Source organism: Chiloscyllium punctatum, chromosome 4 (assembly GCF_047496795.1).
Source record: "Chiloscyllium punctatum isolate Juve2018m chromosome 4, sChiPun1.3, whole genome shotgun sequence".
NCBI lineage: Eukaryota > Metazoa > Chordata > Chondrichthyes > Orectolobiformes > Hemiscylliidae > Chiloscyllium > Chiloscyllium punctatum.
Window position 1 is genome coordinate 131,165,653 of NC_092742.1, and position 12,337 is coordinate 131,177,989.

Sequence of the window (12,337 nt, forward strand, 5' to 3'; positions counted from 1 at the left end):
AATTTACCTGAGGGTAGAGACTCCGGAGTACATTTCTGTCTTTCCCACCAGCTCAACATATTTATCGCTGTCTCAGATAAATAATATTTGCAGGAAGTTTCCAATCAAACTTGCGGATTTCCAGCACTTGATGGAACTGACTGTGCCGATGAGATCGAGCTTTAGAGCGTATCTGCGCTTGCCTCTCCTCACACTGCTTGCAGGTGGAGGGAAATAGCTGAATACTTTGCCGATGGAGACAACTTAGTCCAAGCGGAAGAGATAAATAGCACTGTCCCGTAAACAAGGAGACGGAATGAGAAGGAGTATTCTTGAAACACCTTGGTGCTTAGAAATCTGAGAGCACAGTGGGAGGTAGTTGGACCTGAGCGACTCCCTGCTGGTTTGGTGTTGGAAATGTAAGAGTGTATAGGGCATGATCTTCGCTTAGCAGCTTGTGTTAATACTGGCATGGGAGAATGTCTTACTTCAATTCGCCATCGAGCCTTGGTTGTTTGAATTCACTTTTGCCCAGTCGTCCTAACAACTATTTGATAAAAAGATGTAAAACATTAAGTTGCATCCCTTGAAATGCCTTTGAGTTTTGGGATCAGAAGTATCATTGTAGTGGGTATGGCACAGTACCACATGTGGTGAAAATGAAACAAGTGTTTCAGGATGCTCACCCACACAATCCCACTCTGAATAAATCCACCATCTGGATATTCGCGCAGTTCTGAGTGAAACTTGAGGAAATGTGGACGTGAAATGATGGACAACGTGCTGAACAGGTTGATGGGGATGATGTGGTATATGAGGAATGTTACAATAAATGTCATTTGGAAAGTTGGGACAGGTCTCCTTGGAGATCAGAAGGCCAAAATCTGGCCTTGTTAAACCTTTCCAGGACAAGAGTGGTTTAGAATGAGGACATAAGGAAGGGAGAATGCTTCCTAAGCCTGAACGGATAGAGAACGATTCGGCAGAGTTTTAAAGACATTAGTAAAAGAAGAAAAATGTCCATAAGGAGAATCGTTTTCAAATAGTGAGTGGTTAGGGTCTGTAAACCACTGCCTGACATTGACAAAGACGTAGTTTCAATTGAGTTGTTTAAAAACTAATTTGATGTTTATGTTGAAAGTAAAAAATGTGTAGAGTTACAGTGAGAAAGCAAGAGAATGATACCAAAGAGAAGCATATTTATCTCTGTAGAGGGCCAGCACAGGTAAGGTGTTTTGTGACACATTTGAGATTCTGACTGGAATCACAGTTCGACCAACAGAATGTAGGGAGTTAAACAACGGTGATATTGGCAAAGCCGGGACACATCTACACAACAGAATCTTAGCCAGGATGGACATGTCACAGGGAGGATGGCGCTGTCTGAAAATCCTGCAGGGTGTCCTGCGGATCAGATACAACTCACTTCACTAGGCAGCTGAGGTCAGTGCTCTGCTGGGTGGTCATGCAGCCTAAGACGCTGTATTCTGACACCAGCCTCCAAGGTGCCATAGGTTCGCATCCTTCTGCTGCAATTCTTGTGGTTGCAGCGTGTTCAAAGCCTCTAAAAAGGAAAATTCTGGCTTTGATTCTTCTAGAACTAGCAAGAGTGTGAGCTCTCTCAAAGTGGTCAGTGTCTATGTTGTCATGGTCGTGTTCACCTCCCACACTGTCAATCGTAGGCGCAAGTAGCCCTACTGCTGCAGGTTTATTCCAGGCAAGTTGAGTTTTCACTGGAACCGAAGAGAGGCTGTTGTTTCTTCGCTGTTGTGAAACAAAGTCTTGTAGTGACTCTACTCGTCGTTATTTGGTGTTCTGGCGAATGGGAAAATAATACCGATGACGTATGTTTTTAAATTTCGCCCATTTCCTTCATTTCTGTCCTGGAGACAGCGGAAGGGAAAGGTAATCTAATCACGACTGTGATTGTTAAAATTCACTTTTTATGGCCCATTCTTATTGTGTTTTTTCTTTCTCTCTTTTCAGCACTTTTTGGGAAGTGGTGGTGCACTAAGGCTCCATTATGTTTGAAAGAGTAGTTTGGAATTGCCCTGCTGTTAGTTGTGAGATTAGTTTATGGCTCATGCCCTCGGAATGTCTCAGATTCAGCATTCGTGTTTCGCTGTGTCTGAAAATGCATTTGGTTTGTCATTTTTGTTTGTGTTCCCTGTTAAATGCTGCCTGTTTTGGCATTCTATAAGTACATTACGAGATAACACGGATTGTGAGGTAATTTTCAGTCGTAAAAATCCTCAACTGAGGATCCGACAATATTTCACGGAGTATGGTCAGTCGGGGCAAAAGTAAGGAAGTCTTTCAGTTCTGCAGTGTTTCACAATACTACATTTCCTGTGAACAGCCACAGAGAGCGATGGTGAGCCACGCTAAAAGTAATCCTTTCAAGCAACACAACGTAATTAGCGTACCAAGTGTGAAAACAGAGTCTTCAGTGGATCTCGTCCATGCTGACTACATCGGCAAAATGAAACATGTCCCATTTCCCAGCATCCATCAAAACCCTTCCTATCCAGAAACTCATCCGGTTACTTTTGCAATCTTCTGAGTGTACTAGCCGTCTCCACTTCCTCTGTTAGCCTATTCCATACACGCACAGCATTCAGCGAGGGAAATATGCCTCAGGTCCCTTTTAAATTTTAGCCCTCTCACCTTCAACCTATGCTCTCCAGTGTTCAACTCGCGCCAGCTTGGTTAAGAAACCTAAATACTCCGTTTACACACCTTCCATAACATCAGGCCCCAGCCGCTATGCGGCTGGGAAAGTGTTCCCAGCCTATTCTGCCTCGCCTGACAGACCAAACATTGACGACATCCTTGTCTATAATTTGTAAGCAATTTCACATTTCTTTTTACATTTTCGATGATGCCAATTACGCTGTACAACAACGAGCTATTGGAAATGGAAAGGTGAAGCAGAGAACTGCTGCAAATGTCAGTGTTGGACACCTCTGAGCAGCAGTCGGCCCCAACGGGACTTGGTATCAGCAATAACATTAGCAAATTTGCTGATGACACAAAGCTAGGTGGTAGGGTAAAATGTGATGAGGATGTTAGGGGATTACAGGGTGACCTGGACAAGTTAGGTGAGTGGGCAGATGCATGGCAGATGCAGTTTAATGTGGATAAATGTCTGGTTATCCACTTTGGTGGCAAGAACAGGAAGGCAGATTACTACCTCAATGGTATCAAATTAGGTAAAGGGGCTGTTCAGAGAGATCTGGGTGTTCTTGTCCACCAGTCAATGAAGGCAAGCATGCAGGTACAGCAGGTCGTGAAGAAGGCTAATAGCATGCTGGCCTTCATAACAAGAGGGATTGAGTATAGAAGCAAAGAGGTGCTTCTGCAGCTGTACAGGGCCCTGGTGAGACCACACCTGGAGTACTGTGTACAGTTCTGGTCTCCAAATTTAAGGAAAGACATTCTGGCTATTGAGGGAGTGCAGCGTAGGTTCACGAGGTCAATTCCTGGAATGGCAGGATTGCCTTACACGGAAAGACTGAAGCGACTGGGCTTGTATACCCTTGAGTTTAGAAGACTGAGAGGGGATCTGATTGAAACGTATAGGCTTATGAAAGGATTGGACACTCTGGCAGGAGGGAACATATTTCCGTTGATGGGGGAGTGCCGAACCAGAGGACACAACTTAAAAATACGGGGTAGACCATTTAGGACAGAGATGAGGAGAAACTACTTCACCCAGAGAGTGGTGGCTGTGTGGAATGCTCTGCCCCAGAGGGCAGTGGAGGCCCAGTCTCTGGATTCTTTTAAGAAAGAATTGGATAGAGCTCTTAAAGATAGTGGAGTCAAGGGGTACGGAGATAAGGCTGGAACAGGATACTAATTAGGAATGATCAGCCATGATCATATTGAATGGCGGTGCAGGCTCGAAGGGCAGAATGGCCTACTCCTGCATCTATTGTCTATTGTCTATTGTCTATTGTCTATTGTTTCTGGTATGTAGTGGTTATCGCATGCGCCTCACATGCGAAAAGTCCCCAGTTCAAAACTGGGCAGAAACAACTCTATTCCCAACAGCAGCCTTTTAGACGGGCGAGAACGGAGCTTTCCTGCTTGCTTTCCCATCAGCAAACCTGGCTTTGTGTTTGCTCGCGCAAATCTGCTCTCGTGGTGAAAAGTAATGCAATTCCATTTAATTACTGTGTGAAACATTGCTATGATTTTCTCCAACCGGGTGAAAAACATACGCCATTATGTTGAAGAGTGTAGTTCCCGTGTTCTGATACTTTCACGAAAAGCAGCACCACATTCGCATTCCTTGTGCAGGCGGCCTGGTTCAAAGCCAAGGAGAAAGCTGATGTGCACCAGGTCTTCCTGAAGTAGTCTCACTGTCAAATGTATCCCAAACCAATCTTTGAAAGGCCTCATTTGGAGGCTGGTTGTCGTTATTCAACGTGCGAGAATTAGTACCAGAAGTCCTGAATCATCTTTTGCATCATTTCGGACGATAGTGGCTCATTCAATGACCAACAGCAATGAATGAATTTACACTCTTAGATGAACTTTTGGACTTGTGCTGTCAAAGCGTCACTCATATTAACGTTTGCCGTGAGATGTAAGCCATGTTGGAACTGAAACTTTGGTAATGACAGACAGGCTACCGAATGACATTGCATCCATTTGGTTTTCTTTAAATCACAGATGACCAGGAAAATGTAAACGGGGAAGGGGGAGTGGGCAAGGGGAATATCAAAGTGAGGTAGTTGCAGCTCTGGTGAAACTCCTTCTTTGTGATTCCCTCAGCAATAAGAGACGTGAAGGTGACTGAGGCGGGACAGCTCCTCACATCGAGAACAAAGAGCACTCAAGTACAGTTAAGCACCTCTTTATCATTTTCTGGAGTGGGGGGTGGGGTAATCATCTTTTGACTTCTGCTAATATGTTCAGAAACTGCCTTTTACACTGACCTGATCAGAAATTGCATCTCTCATAACCATCATCAAATTTAGTAAAATTAACTGAGTCGCTAATCATCAATTCCCACACAGAGTTCCACGTCAGCTGGCAGCCATGTGGCTCATGTCCTGGTGTGGACATTCTGCAGCAAGCCGCACGGTTAAGGTAATAGACAAGGAAAGTGGCAACTCGTACTGGCACCGAGGTTTAAGCAACCTCACAATGTCATCTGTCTTCTCGGATTGTCCAGCTACCTCCGCTATTCAGGTGGAGAGCAGTCTTTGGGACGCTTATTCCGCAAAAACGACGGAGCAACTGTACGTATGCTGTGGAACACGGCCTGCTGAGCTTTGTGCATTTCCCCTGTAGTCCTGTATGTTTCGAGTTCCGTGTAAACATGAAAGTTGTCCTGTTTCGAGCAAAGGACGAAATCATTTACCAAGGCAAGAATCGCAATACCAGTAATGTCATGCAGCTCATGGTTCCTTTGTCGAATCATAACCGAATACGCATTCTCTCATACAAACATTACATTTGTGGCTTAAGCGAATCTCAGAAGTTTGATTCCAGCTTTCCCATGATTTTTGTCTGGATTGAAAGTTTGTTGCGTAAAAGATATTGCAGTCGGGCATATCCCTGCAGCTGTTCCAGCAGGAGAGGGATCACAGAACTGTTTCCCTGTGACTTTGCTTCTAATGTTTCGCAGGAGCACCATGGAAGGTGTAAGAAAATATGCGGCAGCTGTGGCTGGTTTCGTGGCCGAGTGTTCGAAGGCACCGTTTTCCCACTCTAAGCTGGCGTGTGCTCAGATGTGACCCCTGCCCTTTGTGTGCGTGTGTTGCCAGTTTTACTGTAGCGCGTTAAATGCTGCTGCATTTAAATTCCAACACAACCATGTGGTTTTGCTTCATGGAAATATACCACTGATTTGGGAGAGTGCACACACTCCATCCTGTCAATGTTGATGCTATTATGATCACGTTTGTGTCCCACATGAAATGTCCCGGCCTCAAGCGGTTCCACTGCTGCATCATGTTCCGGACAAGTTGTTTTTAACAATGTTTTCACTGAAACCTAACGGAGATTGGGATTTCATCGCTGTCATGAAACAAAATCCTGCAGTGACTTCACTTCTCATTATTTGGTGTTCGGGCGAATGGGAAAACAATTCCACTAAATTGTGATGTCATATGGTCTTATATTTCTTTAATTTCTTTCATTTCTGTCCTGGAGACGTGGGAAGCATGCACTGCCGCATTGTTGATCGAATGGGCAAATTAATCTAAACGAGACTGTGTTTGGAAATCTTCACGTTTCATGGTCCATTCATGTTCAGTTCTTTCTTTTCCCTCATTTCGGAGCTTTACAGGAGGTAGCGGTGCAATAAGTTTCCAATACATTTTGGGAGCACAGTTTGGAATTGCTCTGAACGAGCTGGGAGCCGTTTATGGCTGATTGCCGTCGAACTGTCCCCAGAACAGCATTCCTGCTTCATTGTCTTTTAAAATGCATTTTAAACAAATTCCCATTTCCCAGCATTTGGCCACTATCCCACGGAACCCTGCCTTTCCAGAAACTCATCCAGTTGCCTTTGAAATCTTCTGAGTGTACTAGCCTCCTCCACTTCTTCCAGTAGCTGATTCCATACACGCACAACCGTCTGCGTGGGAAAGTTGGCTCAAGTCCCTTGTATATTTTACCCGTCTCACCTTAAACTTATGCTCTCCAGTATTCATCTCGCCCCATATTGCGGAAAACAAAAACTTAAGTATTCCATTTGCAAACCTTCCTTAAGGTCAGGCCCGACAATGAAGGCAAAGTTGTCCCAGTATATTCAGACTTGCCCTACATTCCAAACTGTGCACCCCTGACAGCATCCCTGTCTATATTTTGTGAGCAATTTCACGTGATTTTCTTAATTTTTTAATGTTGCCAATTACGCGGCAGAATAAGCAGCTCCTGGAAACAGAACGGTGAAACGAAACTGCTGTAAATTTTAGTGCTCGCCGACTCTGAACACCAGCTGCTCGCGGAGGTGCTTCCTGTAGTGTAGTGCTGTTGGCGTCACCTCATATATGAAAACGCCCCACTTCAAAATCCGGCAAGAATAGCCTTATTCCCTATGGCAGCCTTTCAGACTGACGTGAGCAGAGCTTTGTAACTTGCAGTTCACATCAGTAAACCTGGCTTTGAATTTGCTCACTCATATCTGTTCGACTGGTGAAAAGGAATGTAATTACGTTTCATTACTGGGTGAAACACTGTTACGGTTTTTCCCAACCTGGTTCTGCATATGCACAGATGTGCACAGCATTGATGACCATTCTGTTTCAGAGTGGAGTTACCGTGCTCTGATCCTTCCACTAAAAGCAGTACCACATTTGCTTTCCTTGGGCAGGCGGCCTAGTTCAAAGCCAAGGAGAAAAGGTTCCCAACAAAAATCGTCAACTGAGGACCTGGGCATGTTTCATGGGGATTGGTCAGTGTGGGCAACATTATGCAAGTCCTCGGTTCTGCAGTGTTTCTAAACACGAAATTTAAGCGCAATTGGATTTTAGTATTATGAGGCATAATTTAAACTGATTGGTAAAACAGGAAGTGTTTCCTAATTAGCAACCAACTCAGGTTTGTTTCACAGCCGAACGTTACATCATTCCAATTTTCCAGCACACGCTGAGACTGCTAGCTGGTCATCACAGGTATTTGTCAGGTCTCAGTCCTGAACAACATTCACTCTCATTTAAAGGTGGAGGGCACGCCTTCAACTTCATAACACTGTTCTCATCACAAAATCCTGCAGCTTCTAATCTTGGAGACAGGGGTTGGATTGCAGCCATTACCGCATTAAATGTAAAGATTTTCACAGGGGAAGAGCCGTTCATGAGGAGAGAGTTTCTGTAAGCTGTGTCCCCAGGGCTGTGCACGGAGCTGCAGTGGTCACTTTCTGTTGACAATGGGGTCTGGAGAGAGCAGTGTTTGTCCCTATCTTACTCCGTGCGGGGCCAGGGAACATAGAATCATCAATGGTTTGGGCTGAAATCCAATCTTGCCATGGATTTTCCGGTTTAAATGGAGGTAGAGTGGTATTCCCATCGTCTGATCTGGAACAACCAAAGCTCCATACCTGGATGGTCTAAATCTACCAACCTTTGTCTTGCAGCTCACTGCTGACCATTTGAGCTTCACAGCCTGTCACCAACTAGGCGTGTCGATTTCCCTAAAGGTTAGTGGGGATCTGAAGGGTGGCGGAACAACTGTTTTCAGAGTCTGTCACCAATTTGCCTGCTTTCATTACCAAGAGTGTCAGAGAGCTTGAGGGGTCTGCAAACACCCAGAGGGAAAGGAACCATCATAAATTGGAAGATACCCAGGCCCATCGATGTGACTGCCTGAGATACATCACTATGGCTCTGGTACTGGGATAATTCAAGCCCACGGCTTGACAGAAACTGGAGATTAAATATGGTGCTTTGTGCTGCTCAGTACAACTGTATACCATTAAGATGCAGTGGGTATTGAATCCCTTCCATATAAGCACTTCATCAAATCATCCTTGTCAATCTATACAAAATCTTAATTTTTGTATCTCATCGTCCATTTCCCCCAGCAAAGGTGAACTTTTTGTTTTCATCTTCCTTCACTATACCAATTATTAGCCAATAAGCTCTGTTGTATCTCGCTTCAACTCCAGTTGCTCCACTGCATCATCAATCACTCCTGAAACTTCCTGGTAAATGAAAGAGCCTATCCCCTATCTGGACCCTCCCATCCTTCACAATGTTTGATGATCTCTGTTGTGAGTATACTGATCACCCTCGAGCAGTAGGAGGGATAATGTGAGCTTCTGAAATTATAGAGAGGGTGTTGGAGGAACCCAAGATGACAGGCACCTTTTGGGAGAGAGAAGCAATGTTCATGTTTAGAGACAATTTCTTACTTTACTTTGATTATCCTTTTCTCTCTGCCCTAATAGTAATGGATTTTGGAAGCTTCTTTCTTGAAGGATTGAAAAGAAGGATATACACACAAAAACATCAAAAAAGGGAATTATTTGTCTATCTGCTTTCTCACCTGGACTGACGGTGCCTTTATTAAGATTCTTTGAATATTTGAAGAAGATTCACAGAAGGAAACTCCACACAAGCATCTAATCAAAACCTATGATCGATCGATCCATCAGAAATAAACATCCATGATCGATCGATACATCAGAAACTGAAAATGATTAGCGTTTGAGTAAGTGTTGCATCCTCAGTCATTACCAATCACTGCATATAATATCTCCATCATATCCTCGCTGACGATCTGAACCAAAGTCTTAGGTGATTGTTGGTGTGTCCCATACCTGGGGGAGGTCTGTTCCAGGTAAAGGAAGCTGGGAGCTGACTGGATGAACTGGGGTTGGGGAGGAGATGGGGTTTGAGTGACAGACCCTGGGAGTATTTGAACCTAGCTCAGTCAGCCATTACCCTCAAGACATGCGGGCTGACCGGGGGAATGTCTATCTTTTACTGTCTCTGTCTGTCTGTGACAGAGTGTGGTCTGGGGTTCACTTTTTCCCTTTTTGCCTTATCTATCTATCTATCCCTCGCTCTCTCTTTCTCTTCTCGGTCCTCTCTCTCCCTCTCTCGTTTTCTCTCTCTCACTCTTATTCTCCTACTCTCTCTTCTCCACCTCTTCTCCACCTCTCTTCTCCCCCTCTCCTAACACTCTCTCTCCTGTCCTCTCTCCTCCTCCCTTTCTCTCCTTCCCCCCTCTCTTCTCTCTCCCATCTCTCTTCTCTCCCGTCTCTCTTTTCTCTATCTCCACTCTCTTCTCTCTATCCCCTCTCTCTTCTCTCTCTCTCTGTCTCTCGTTAGGGTGGCACGGTGGCTCAGTGGTTTACACTGCTGCCTCACAGTGCCAGGGACCCGGTTGGAATTCTCCCACAAGCGACTGTCTGTGTGGAGTGTGTTCATTCTCCCGAGTATCTGCGTGGGTTTCCTCACACTGTCCAAACGCGTACAGGTCAGGGTGGATTGGTCATGGGGGAGTTACCCATCGCGTTAGGTGAACTGGTCAGATGGAGAAAGGTCTGGTTGGGTTACTCTCCTCCCAATCTTCCCACACTCTCTCTTTCTGTCCTCCCCTGCACCCCAACCCTTCTCTCCTCCACCTCTCGCCCCTCTCTTCCTCCGACCTCTCCTCCCCCTCGCCACCACTTCTCCCCCTACGCCCTTAACCCCATTCATCCTCTCTCTTTTCCCCTCTTACCCCTCTCCTCTCTCCTTTCCCCTCTATCCTCTCCCCCTCTCCTTTCCCCTTTCCTGTCTCCTCTCATTCCTCACCACACTCTCCTCTCCCCTCTCTCCTCTCTGTTCTCTGCCCTTTCCTCTCGCATATTCGCCTCTCCTCTCTCCTCACCCCTCTCGTCTCACTCCTCACCACTCTCTCCCCTACTCTCTCCCCTCCCTCCTCTCCATTCTCCCCTTCTCCTCTCTTCTCTCTGCCCTCCCTTTTCCCCCTCCCCCTCTCCTGTCTCCTCTCTCCTCTCCCCTCTCTGCTCGCTCCTCTCCCACTCTCCCCTTTCCTCTCCCCACGCAGCTCTCTGCTCTCCCTTCTCTCTTCACCACACTCCCCTCTCCCCTCTCCCCCTCTCCTCTCTCCAGTATCCTCTCCGCTCTCCCCTCTCCCCTCTCCCCTCTCACTCTCCCCTCAATCCTTACCACTCTCTCATCCCCTTCTCCCCTCGCTGCTCTCTCCTCTCCTCTCCACTCTTCCCTTTCCGCTCTCTCCTTATCCCCTCTTCCCTCTCCCCCTCTCCTCTATCCTCTCCCCTCTAACATGTCCCCTCTCCCCTTCCTTTAGCCTCTGAACTCTCTACTCTCCCCTCTCCTCTCCCCTCCCCCACCCTCTCTACTCTCTCCTCTCCCCTCTCCCCTCTCACCTCTTCCCTTCTTCCTTCCCCTCTCGTCTCTCCACTCTCTCCTCTCTCCTCTCCCCTCTCTCCTCTCCACCCTTCCCGCTATCCTCTCCCCTCTCCCCCTCTCCCCCTCCTCTCTCTCCTCACCCCATCCACTCTCTCCTCATACACTCTCCCTTCTCCCCACTCTCCTCTCCCCTCTCCCCGCTCTACTGTCTCCACTCCCACACTCTCCTCTCCTTTCTCTCCTCTCCCCTCTGCACTGTCTCCTCATCCCCGCTACTCTTTTCCCTCTCTCCTCTCTTCTCTCCCCTCTCTCCTCTCCGCTCTCCCCTCTCTCCTCTCCTGCTCTCCCCTTTCTGCTCTCTCCTCTTCCGCTCTCCTCTCTCCTCTCTGCTCTCGTCTCTCCCATCTCTCCTCTCCCCTCTCCCCATTCTCGTCACCACTCTCTCCTCTCCACTCTCCTCTCTCCCCTATCTCCTCTCCCCCTGTCCTCTCTCCTCTACTGTCTCCCCTCTCTCATCTTCCCTCTCCCCTCTACCATTTCTGCTCTCTCCTCTCGCCTCTATCCTCTCTGTTCTCTGTTCTCGCCTCTCCCATCTCTCATCTTCAATCTCCCATTTCCCCTCACCACTCTCCCCTCTCCCCCTCCAATCTCTCCTCTCCCCTCTCCACTCTCTCCTCATTCCCTCTCCCCTCTCTCCCTCCCCTTTCTCCTCTGTCCTCTCCCCTGTCCTCGCTCACCTCTCTCCTCTCCCCTCCCCTCCCACCTCTCCTTCTCTCCTCTCTCCCATCTACCCTCTACACTCTCCCTCTCTCCTCTCCCCTCTCCACTGTCTCCTCATCCACTCTCCCCCTCTCCTCTCCCCGCTCTCCTCTCTCCTACCCTCTCTCTTCTTCTCTCTCTCCTCTCCCCTCTATTGTCTCCCCTCTCTTCAATTCCCCCTATATTCTCTTCTCTCCCGTTCCACTCTCCCGTCTCCCGTCTCTCTTCTCCCCCTCCTCACTCTCCACTCCACCTCTCCTCATCCCCTCTCCCCCCGTCTCCACTCTCCTCTCCCTTCTCCCCCTCCCCTTTCTGCTCTCCTCTCCCCAGTCTCTTCTCTCCCCTCTCCCCTTTCTCCACACCATTCTCTCCTCTCCCCTCTCACTCTCCCCTCTTTCCTCTCCCCTTTCCGCTATTTCCTCTCCCGTCACTCCCCACCTATCACTTGTCAGCACGCTCCTCTCTCTCCTCTCCCCTCTCCCCTCTCCCCTCTCTCCTCTCCCCTCACCCCTCCATCCTACCTCCTCTCCCAATTTCCGTCTCTCCTCTATTCTCTCTCATCCCCTCTCTCGTCTCCCCCTCCCTTTCCTCTCACGGATCAGCACTCTCTCCTTTCACTCCTCACCTCTCTCTGCTCTCTCTCTCCCCTCTCTTCTCTCCCCTCTCTCCACTCCCCTCGCTCCTCTCCCCTCACCGTTCTCCATTCTCCCCTCTCTCCTCTCCCCATCCTCTTCCCCTCTCTCCTCTCACCGTTCTCC